This window comes from Bombus pascuorum, chromosome 13, assembly GCF_905332965.1.
Source record: "Bombus pascuorum chromosome 13, iyBomPasc1.1, whole genome shotgun sequence".
In the NCBI taxonomy this organism is placed as follows: Eukaryota; Metazoa; Arthropoda; class Insecta; order Hymenoptera; family Apidae; genus Bombus; species Bombus pascuorum.
Window position 1 is genome coordinate 5398685 of NC_083500.1, and position 12161 is coordinate 5410845.

Consider the following 12161-nt stretch of genomic DNA (forward strand, 5'->3'; position numbering starts at 1 on the left):
GAAAATTAAAATACTCGAAGTTGTGCGTTAGAAACACAGAATTATAATACGAGTCATGTAGAAACAAGAAAGTTAAATATTCGTGTCTTAGATACGGAAAATTGCTATTACAATAATTATATTAACGTAAGAATGATAAATAGCAAAGTCATGATAACGTAGAAATATAAAATCCAAACGCTAATGGCTTAATAAGAAGAGAAATTATCAACTCGTAAAATCCTTATTATCTACAATTTTTACACGAACAATGATCGATCATAAATAATTTTTATAATCGAGCCATACACAGGAAGTAAGGGGAAAAACGAAGAATTGAATCGAGCAATTATATTTCGTTTTGAAAAGTGACATTTCGCGACTTATTTAATCGGCAAAACCCACGATTGCATTGACAAGGTCCAAAAATATCGTGGCGAACAAAAGAGAAAGCAATTTATTATGTGCTCGTCCGAAAGTGGAACATTCGATATGCGCTTAAAAATAGTATCACAATGCTCGTGACCAAACGATATTCGCAACGTCCAACGAGATTTCCCCTTGTTTGTTTCTATTTTTCTTTTAAAATACATTAACGCCACTTTACTGACCTTATCCAAGCCTGCTGATCAACGAAATCTATTGAGAACGACGCTTCGTATATGAAGATCGCATGATAAGAACATGACGAGATAAATTGAACAAGTTTTGTAGAAACCGAAAATATAATTATTAAGCAATATTTTAAAGCAATGAGAAAATATCATGTGTATAATTATTAATACAGAGTAATACGGTGACAATTTTAAAGGAAATAAAAACCGCGCTGTTTTACATAATTACAAGTATTAAATTAGAATTCAAATTAAATGAAACGTATAAATTGTTAGGATATGCTGACAATTTAGAATGAAATGGAAAAATACATACAGTGTAAAAATACGTATACTTTTGTAAAAACCAAATGTATAATTTAAGGCAAGCAACGTGAAAACTAAACAGCAAAATTTTGAACAGTTTGAAAGTTGAAAAAATACATACATATTTATCTCTCAAATTAAAGAACAATTTTGGTAACATTTTTATTGCCGACTGACAGTAAACTGGATTTCAAAGGTGTTTCTGCGGAAAAAAGATAGCAAATGTGACTTATCGTGTTCTTTCCTTATAGTCGTTATATCCTATGAACAAAAGGGTTACGACTTATCTTCACCATAGAGACTCGAGAATTGATAACTTCACAGCTGACGAGCAGATGTTGCTACCGTCATAAAGAGTTTATGTTATAAATTGCGCGGTGGAGCCTGTATGTTTTACCGACACCTGACAATTAAAGAAACGACGTGTACAGAGCATATGTTGTGATCACGGAATGCACGTTAACGAAGCAGCGAGCTGAGATCGCGTCCAAGGATCGAACCAGGATGAAAATGTATTTCACTGTGCGTGAAGCCCTGATTTTCAAGGATTGAAAAAACAAATTTCGAAGAAAATTACGAAATTTCAAGATTATTATATACATCTCAAGGCGAGAAACTTGAAATGATTTTAATTTGCGTCATTGCTTTATATATTAATTATCTATGTTAATTAATTACGTAACATTAGAAATATCAGAGTTCCTTTTCTTTATTATCTCTATTAAGAATGCTCTATTTAAATCTAGCCTTAAAAACGGTCGCTAAAGACACAAACTATGCTACTGTTTTAAATATAACATGGAAGAAGAACGGATGATCTCCCCCTGTTTAGCCTCTTACTAATCAGAAGCTTGGCGATAATTACAAGTTAATATTGAAAGATATCGCAAGTTTTCTCAGAAAGCAGCAAACTTCTTTCCTCGGTCCAATTAGTTTCTGAAAGTGACACGTTTTTCTTTTTGTTGGCAAAGTTCGTGCCTCTTATTTCGCCAACGCAAAGTCAACCAATTAAATGCGAACGTTGAGCGTAATTACTCTTTCCTCGTCTCCGATAATTACACACGTTTCTGATGTAAAAAGCGGTAGAAATCGCGGAGCTTCGGAATTACTTTGTATCCTTGAAAACGAATCATCTACTTGTACGCACGATCTTTCAAATGAATTTTTCTTCCATTTAAATGACCAGCCAGAGCAAGCTTTTTCCATTCGCTACGAGTTTTGTTGAAATCTATAGAATTTCTGATATATATTATACAGGCTGTATCAGACTATGCGGATCGAAGGTACGGGGTTGATAAAAACTCGCATAAATGTACAACAGATACGACTTGGTTTTCGAGTTGCAGCTTCTTTCGCGTTGTTTCTTCGAAACATTCCCCACTCGGGCAAATGGCATTTCAGAAACCGTTCACCGTATATTATACAGATGCCTAGTTCTTACGGCAATACGCTCAGCAAATCCATACGTAAGACGCGTGTCAGTCGTTTCGCAATTTCTGGGAATAACTCATTTTCACGACGCCACTACCATAAATTCGGAATAATCTTGCTGCACCGGACGTGCGAGTCTTTTACGCGGATACTCGACGGGCGACGTTTTATCGTGCGATATCGCCGTGATCTGTACGTCTGTTTTTGTTTCTTCTTGATAGGAAAAGAAAGAAAGAAGAGCGGTCGCCGGTGTGCACGCAGCCTTATACTGACTGCTCCATTCATAACGCGGCGCTTGCACGACACTCAAACCACGCAGCAAAAGCAGTATACACCAACATTCCAATTCTTGGTCTTATCTATGCAAAAGATTGCTGCAACACAAAATAAGCCATAACTCGAAAATAAGGTCATATCGCGTATACAGAGTGTCCCACACGTAACTCGACTCGCTAATTCTCTGCCGTTTGCGGCTATGTGACAAAGAACGTTTCGAATAACCGTATTTTAATCGTGTGGAGTTTACAAAAAATGTGGTAGAGGTAGAAAAAAGATTTCGAAAATACACTGTCCTTATAGGGAAATCACTTTGAATGATATATAATAAATGGGACCACACGTTGTCTCGACTATTTTTCTCTCGAAGACTATGGTCTAGCGAGTAGCAAAGTTTAATATTTTGCATTTAAGATAGAGGAATGAAGGTAGTATATGAAACATGTGCTTAGTATGGAACGTGATCGTATGTTTGCAAAGAAGTGCCGTAATGCTGCGGTGAAGTTTTAAACTACTAATTACAACGTCGTCCGCGAGCAATTATCATTTGCGTGAATACGATCGTTTCAGTAATGTGCCGTTAAGCGTATTCTTTTCTCGCCGTGACTTTTTATATTCATTTACGAAGAAGATTTGCGTGACATTAAAAGTAAATTATTCGGTCAGTTTCTTTATTAGTTTGGAGTCTTAACATCATCGACTAATTCTATTACGATCCATTATCATCAATAAATTGTTCTTCGATTAATTCAACTTCGATCAATTCAACGATACTTGATCAAAGACAGAGACAGCTTACGAATATTCGCAAGAGAAGCGAACTGACAAGGAAGGCAGTTGTGAGTCGAAATTGGATGACAACGCAGAATGTTTATTTGGTTCGCGTGTGTAGGTATTTTAATTCTCAGTCGTTCATTTTCGCAACTTAACGTGTCTCTCGCGCATCGAATTGACACAATGAGAAGATCGATATGAACAAATGAAGAGATAAATAATTCATTTTTCTCTTCGTCGTTCACACGCATTCGCGTTAGTTCTCCTTCACGGATTTCATTCACACGTTTTCGACCTCGCATTGCTTCCATCTTGATGATCTCAGCTTTGTCTCGCAGCGAGAAGAAGCACGAAGAGAAGGCACAAACGTCTCTTCCTCCCTTCTTCATATTCACACCAAATGTTGATACTCGAAGCTATACACGTCTAACTGCATTCTCAAGAAGTTGTACAATGAATGTATAATTATTGTGCAGGCGTAATTACAAAACGATATACTAGCTATCAATAGACTCGATAAGAATAATGTTAAATTGATAAACAGGGTCCTTTATGTAACAAACATTGTCACACCTTTCTGTCGCATGTTTTGCCATTAAACTATACTAAATGTATATGTTCCATGTCAGAAAAGATAAAAGTCACAAAGTCTCGGATCTATCTTTCTACAAATGATAGAATAACATCATCTCTTGCAGTTTCACTTTTTTTTTAAATGGAAACCTTCCTGTTCTTTCCCATGCATCGAATTCTCTCATCATTCTACGAAAAAGGATACCAGAGTATTAAAGTAACATGGTCGAAAAGTAATTAGTTTAATTTTTATTAATTTATTATTTTGCAAAATTCAAGTTACAATATCTTTGAAACTAGTAATCAGTTTTCAACCCTATTGTCCTAATACGTTTTTTCTCGTAGAACAACGAGAGAATTCGATGTATGCAAAGAAGAAAGGAAGGTTTCCATTAAAAAAAAGGCACTCTGAACCATTCGTCTTTCTCCTCTTTCATTTTCTCCTCATAATTATCGTTTATAGGAAGAACGCTATAATAATAAGTAATAGCGTGAACACCCTCAGGTGTTACATCAAATTGGCGAGGCTCGTGCGAGTAATTAGCGAAAAAAGATCCTCGTACAGCGCGTTAATAATCGTCATGAGTTTTCTTCTATGCTATTATCCCATATAGATTCTACAACTACGGAAAATCTCAACTATACTGTGATTAAAAATCTATTCCTATGAAAATAAATTATAGTTAGAAATACGTCGCCTGCCTTAAATCTTCCAAGCTATCAATTTGAAAAATCAAAACTGTGTCACACACCAGGACGCGATTAATTCCATTTTCTTGTCAATCCTCGACCAGATCTTCGTCGTCTAGAATCCTTCGACCCTTATCCATTCTTGAAATTTTCATCTATCCACCCGTCCAACGAATCTCTCCGATCCATCTGCATAACGAAGAGCCACAAGGAAGAATCGTCTATTAGTGGTATAATTGGCATACTTGTCGTCCTATATATTTAACCTAATCAGAGCTAACGAACGGAAGGACAGAAGAAGGAGAGCCGTTGAAGGCGAGAAACGTGATTTTTCTGTTCTGGTCAAAGGTCGAGAAAAAGAGAACGGTTCGTTAGACGAAACACACGCGTTCGGGACAATCGATGAATTTTTCCGAGTAAATCGCGATAATGGCGATGGGACTGGCTCGTTATGCACTCCCGAGGTAAGCTCGTTAGCTCGTTCGAGTACATAGACAGAGGCTTATAATTATAATCAATCACCGTTCAACGAATGGGGGAAAAAAAGAAAAGGAGAAACAAATGCAAAGAATGGAAAAATCGTGTGAACGACAAAGATGAATAGTAATTTTATTATATAAGCGTTTCAACCCCGGTTGTCGTGAAAATAGTTTTGTTCTCCTTGATCGATTATATAATCGGTTAGAGTAGCGAGAAATGGTAATTGCTAGAGATATCGAGAAAAGTGGGGGAGGGATTTGTTAGAAGGGAACGCGATTCGAGCAGATGATAACGCGGTTTTCCTTTGTACGATTGTGATTATTCAGATGGATCGAGGGGATCAATTATCGAAAGTCGGTCGTGTCCATTGCGACGCGTTGTAATCTCCGATGTTACGTAAAGTTGTGCGTTCCAACCCTTTCTGCTTGTTTCGCTCTTTTTCATTTTTTTTTTTTTTTTTTAATTGGGATGCATACATATTGGGAGTGAAAAGCTTGGAAAACTTGGATTTCGGTAATTGACGTTGTTTTTCGGTGATCGCTTTGATGAAGTTTGTCGAGAAATTTTTGAAATTCCACGGTTTGTCGTGCTAAGAAATTTAGATGCTTCGGGTTGGAATGTTATAAGCGGAAAGTTCGGGAAAGTTAAGAGTAAAAATTAGGACGCTTGTGAAATAATTTGAAAATCCAACCCATCGAATTTTGTAACATGACGATATCTATGTCGAATTTACCAGATGTTTCCATTAATTTTATTAATGGATTTTCAAAAGTCGCGGGTCCTGAATCACAGAAGATCGAAAAATAAAACGAATGCTTGAGAATTGACCTAAAAATTAATCTTTCAAGGTTTGTAGTAGCAGTTCGTAGTTTGTACAAACCTTAAACTTTCCGAATCTAATACAGTTCATGAAAGGATCTTCAATAGTCGGAAAGAAATTTTGTCCTTAACGTGCCTCTTCGCTTTACCAAACGATTCAAGATCAAGATTAATTTCGATATTCTCCAAACTCTGCCAAGAGTAAATCACATTATCCGAATTGGCTGTTAGAAAGAGAAATAAATTCATTTCTCAGGGACGAACACTTGGCAACCGATGTGACGTCTTTCGTTTAATGAATGAAATTAAGATAGTACCAGTCGCCCGTTTGAATTAAAGCCAAACCAAATGTTTCGTTAATCCTACTATTCTATTCACATTCGCACCTCCTACAAAAGTATGATGTTTTAGGTGCGTTATAAGATTTATACGACGAGCTTTCCAATAAGAACTTTGCACTAAATCGAACATTAACGTGACGATATAAAAGAAATCACGTGAAAATATTAACGTCACAATGTAATTGCATCCTTCAGAAAAATCAAAATTTATGCTCAACTATAAAAACGAGATAGAAGAAAAGTGTTTGAACGATCTTCAAAATAGAATAACTTGTTTGAAACTTATGACTTTCAGCGTGTGACTGTATACATGTATGTATTATATTACATGTATTTATTATGTGTAATTTCATTACATGTACCACGCAAAATCAGACAGGTAAACAAATTTTCCAATCTGCATGTACTACACGAAGATAAATATGATTGTGCCAAGTCATCCATGACTTTAATAATAGTTAACGCGACCATAAATCTTAATTTAAAATAGAAGGATATTAATATAGAAAATTCAACAAATTTGCCACAAAATTCGATTCGTTATTCTTATCTGATGTGCGCAGAAGGCAAACTAATTAATGTTAATTTTAATCATCCTAAACTATGCACAATACGCTTGTCGTATCCTTAAGCCGAATAATCATATTTCTAGTACGTGCAACAGTTTCAAGCTCGTAGATGTCGTACGATACAAATGCTGAAGAACCATGAAAGACTATGTTGCTGAACTTTTTCCTATATATTCCGTACGTCGATAAATTTCTATTATCTTGGAATACCGAGGGTAGGTGTAAATTCGAAGTCAGCTCTTCCTTGAATTTCTCCGATCAACCTTTGACTTCTGGCTGACAAAGGAGATTTAAACTCGTGTATATAGCTGTACAGTGGATTCTGTCAGTCCTTGTGCCCCTTGCTTTCCGAAGCACTCTGCTTTTCCCTTTTCGTCCGATTCCTCTATCTTCGAAATCATATTTCCAACGTCGATACGCCACGTCTTTACTCTCGAGAAATTCTTCCAGTTCTCGTTTATTAGACCCTTATTAAATACGAAACTTAGCAAACTCTTATCGAAGATAATAGGAGAAGAAAATTGGAAAATTTTCTATGGACGTTAACGAATATTCAAAAATCTATAAGCGATACGATGGAAACAATTTTTCTCAAAATTAGAAGATTCTTAAACCGTTTTATATCCTGCGAAACTCTGGTAAGTCACGATACGGATGCGAAGAAAAATGTTCTTTCAGCGAACCGAGATAAAGGTAGATCAAAATTGCCATTTTATCGTTATCTTCCTGTAACCGCATGCATCGAGTCATCCCACAATGCGCTTTTTTTATGGGAACAATTTAAAACAACAAGAGTTGTTACTATCGGAGTAACAGAAAATTGGAGAAACTTCCAAAATTTAATAGGAAAAGTAATGAATTACAAAAATCGATTGTCAACGGGTAACTTTTTATTTCAATCCGTATATGAAAGTATATGAAAATCAACGACTGCGTCACTCACAGGATGACCTAATATTTTATGACCACAGACTTTCTGACTCTCTTTTAATGTCAATCATAATTCTACCTTGACCTTGATTTTCGATTCTAATTTTAACCTAATCACAAGGAACCTACCGAAGTTAAATTGTCTACGTTTAAAAAACACGAACGCGATGGAAGATCGAAGAAAGACAGATTTTTAATGGAAACTACACGCAACTATTATCAAAGATTTTCCATCGAAATGTCTAGGAGTCAACGCGTCGATCACGCAGGGAAAGAAGTTTTAACAGTATAATAAATAATGGGAAAAACTAACCAGCTTGACACGCTTGTATCCTTGGGCGCGTATTAACGTAACGATAAACAGGATTGATGAAACGATCAAGCGCAATACGAAACGAGAATACGCACGACGTATCAATACGCTGTTATTATTACCGAGTGTAATTATACATGTCCATAACGAGCCGCCCTGTGGTAATGATGGAAAACTATTTGAATAACAGGGTGAAGCGAGATGAATAAAGCGATGTCAGCGTGAAGAGACGTGTTTTCAGCGACTAAACTGCTCGTTAAATTCCAATAAACGCATCGTATCGTCTATTTCTTACATACGTATGTAGAATACATTTGCGTCTTCATCTAAAGGTGCTGTTCTCCCAAAGTGAAAATTATGCCCAATGGCTACAAAAAAGCATTTGCCGTTTTTATCAGCTTCACTCGCACATCATTAAATTTTTCTAGTCACGTGAAACGTGATTACTAAATCACTAAAATTAAACGAGCCTATGAAGTTTCATACAGTGTCCGAATAAAAGGTGTAAGAGCGGTCGCGGTGTGATTCCTTGTGGAAAAGTAAGAAAACAAATATAGAATAACATGTTTTCATTCGCGACTTGGAGGCTGGATAGGACTAAATAATCGACAGCGTGAAAATAAGTCAAAGTTGCGGAATAAAATTTCTTCACAAAACGCTTTGCTTCCGAGGGAAATAAATTTGAAAATTTACCATGCGCGTGCACTAGCGGCTGAACTCTATTTTCTTGAAAATGAAACCGTGGACGGAAAAATTTGATTCTACACTCTCGTTTTGTTTTTACGCGTAGGATAACCTTCTGTTTATTACTCAGTCTTATCCAGTCCGGAATTATCCATATTCAAGCGTATTTGATAACTCTCGAAAACAAAGCCGAGAATGACAAAAATGGTATTATTTTCATATTTTACTAGAAGAAATCTAGTCGTGCTCGCTTCTACGCGTCCTATTTGTCCGGATTCCGTATCTAATTAATTAGTATAAATACGATAACGTGCAAGTATATGCCGTAAGTTCTCTAGTTTATTGCTGCGATTCGTTTTCTTTTCCTTTGTTCGCTCCCCTTTATTATTAGAACTCTCCGTGTTACTCTTCTTGCACTATCTCCGCACTATCGCCATAATAAATCTCCTTCGAAAGATTGATTCTCTGTCTCACTTCGCGCTACAATTCCCTCTTCGAACCCTTTTATAGCGAGATCTGCCTAGCAGAATACGTAGGTTCTCGCTGGCCGCGATTTCATCATTGTAGGTAGATCGAAGGGCAAATCTTACGAGAACACGGCGGATTACTTTGCGCGCCGTATTTTACTCGATACAGTAACAATGACCAACCTATTAACCGCGTTAAACCTAATCCACGGCTAAGCCAAAGCAAAACGAAGAACATCTCTCGCTATAATAAGATACGTTAACGCGGGGTCGGCTTAATTTCTGACGTGTTATACGAATTTTTTGTGGAAGCAGCCGAGTTTACACGGGGTGAGCCGGTTGGCGTCCAGGTTTCCTCCCGTTTCCCCTGCACACCAGATTATGGTCTCAGCGCGAAATCTGAGACCCAAGCGTCGACCGCATGGGATTATCCTTCCATAACGTCAGCCGTGGCTAGGCCATAACACGGCATTGCCACATCTTGCGAGATAAAATGTAAGAGCACGGCGATGTTGTGCTGTCGGTGAAACAAGAATATCTGTTCGTCGAATGTCGGCAGACATGCTGCATAGATCGACAGCCGAGAAACACGTAAAACGATCGTTCCACGTGACGACCTGCGAGGACGTTTTTAACGCGTAATCCACGCTATTCGAGCCGAGCTAACTCCGACGAGCATTAGCTGCCTCCTTCTCATAATATGTTTATGCTACTTAATTTCAGGATATAATTTTCGGATGCTCTTCAAATCCTTCGCTACGTACGATATATCAGACTTGCTTTTCGATAGATTAACACAGCGATTTGTCTAATTTTTTTCATCTTATGGCACGCGTAAGCTAGTTACTAAAAGTAAAATTGAAAATTATACAAAATTATTAAACGACAGGGCATTTACAGGCGGATGGCTAATACTATTTTCATTTGACAAACTAAAACTAGAGAAAAAGACTCAATGCTCTTGAATAGATAGTCAGGTATTGCACGATTTAAAAATTCTTGCGACATACCGATTGGAAATCGCCGGATCAACACGTCGACTGCCACGTGAATTTTATAAATTTTCCCCGCGATAGATTTAAATACACTGCGTGGTAGTCTTGCAAAATATTATATTATTTAACCCGCTCTTAATCAATATTGTTCTAAGCCATTCGTGTCGTTGAAAATCTTTCAATCCGTCGATTTAATATCGTCTTAATTATTCTGAAAAATTGGATAAATGTGGGTCACTGACGACCACCGCGACGATTAATGTATTAATAATGCGTTAATAAGATAAACAACAAGTATTCGTAGCAACCGGTCGATAGTTATCGTGATTTACATAATGAAAATAATTGAAAATCGCCGATAGCTAATATGTATGAAGAAAAGAGAAAAGAGGTCCATGCAGATCCCTGTTGCTATAATGGCACGTAACCAATCGCCACGGCTTCTCCGCATACTTGTGCGTACATTTAAGATGCGTAATTAATAGCTTCGCGACTTATAAATTATTGACGATGAAACACGTTGAATTAATGTACATATTAAACAGCTTTTGTCTACGAGCCAATCCCATTTATATCCGACTGTACAACTTGAAACTCTAGTCTTATTCAAACTGAAAATTATTTTCTTACTAATTTAGTTATCATATTTTCTTACTAATTTTCCTCTTGCTTTTTCCTTATTTATTTATTTCCTTTTTTAGTTCATGGCTGTATCGTTTCTCGAGTTCTAGCTTTTTTCATGATTTATCACACATCGCTTACAACACGCAGGTTAATTCATTCAAACAGCTGTTACTTTTTATAATTATAGTATTTCCATGAATTAATCGTCAAGAGATCATTTTTTCAATTTTTGATTGGAGAAATCCTCATAGCAAAAGATTTTTAGTAAAAAGGTGTTAAGTAAAATGAAATGATTTCTCATCTGCTCTTGTCGATCTCATTTAGTGGTCGTGTCATTTTCTGAATTTGTAGCAGAGTAGAATGTTTCGTGTTTGGAGAAATTACTCGTTGTGTTCACTACACTACGTTTGTCTCTCCTCTACACCTAATCGGTTCACTATCGTAAAATAAACGGGTGCTTAAGCTGCTTCTACCTACGCTTCCTAATCGCTTGCAAGTGCATCGATATCGTTCTGAGAACCGTATTTCAAAAATTAAAAGTTTGAACTCGTAGGACAACTAACATTGTACTTGAAAACTTTCAAATTTTGTGATATTCGGAGCTCCAAATTTTCAAATATTCGCGGTATCAAAGCTCAAAATGTTTCAAATATTTAAATCACAGATCTTTCAATGTGGCGAATATTTCAATTAGAAATTCTCAAACATTCATGTCTCGAATGTTTTGTCTCGAATTACACGTTTTTCAATGTTCCAAATGTTTTCAATCACAGATTCTTCGATATCTCACATCTTTAAATTGCAAATTTTCAATGTTTCAAATTTTTCACTTAGAAACTTCTAACGCTTCAAGTTTTTGAATATCCAACGTTCCAAAGCTCCGAATTTCCAAACTTTTAAATTCTTCTAGCATCAGATTAAATATGAAAAATTTCGAAGTTGCAGATTTTCAAGCTTGGAAATTTTCAAATATCAGAATTTCGAAACAACATCCAAGGAACGAAAGATCCTGGACATCTCATTATTGCGTCACGCGAAGAAAAATCTGCACGCGGATCATTGCGCGTCCTTACGAACGTCGCGTCAAGTTCTCGATACCCTTCGATGCACGTTTCTAATGCCTACGTGTGTGAAAGAGAGTAAAAGCGTGAATGGAAAACTGAGGGAAGAAAGAAAACTCATGCAAATGAGAGAACACGTCCCACTATTGTCCTCGTTCCAGAAAAGTTAGGAGAGAAGATTCATGGTGGTAAACGACGATCATTGCGTGGATCGTTCGTCCGGGGTTGTGGATGC

At 36.7% G+C, this 12161-nt stretch overlaps 1 protein-coding gene across 6 annotated transcripts in view; it reads right to left on the bottom strand.

Annotated features, from left to right (window-relative positions):
• The window catches only part of LOC132913781 (thyrotroph embryonic factor), a 100008-nt gene that overhangs the window by 75031 nt on the left and 12816 nt on the right, over positions 1-12161 (bottom strand). The window lies entirely within an intron of this gene.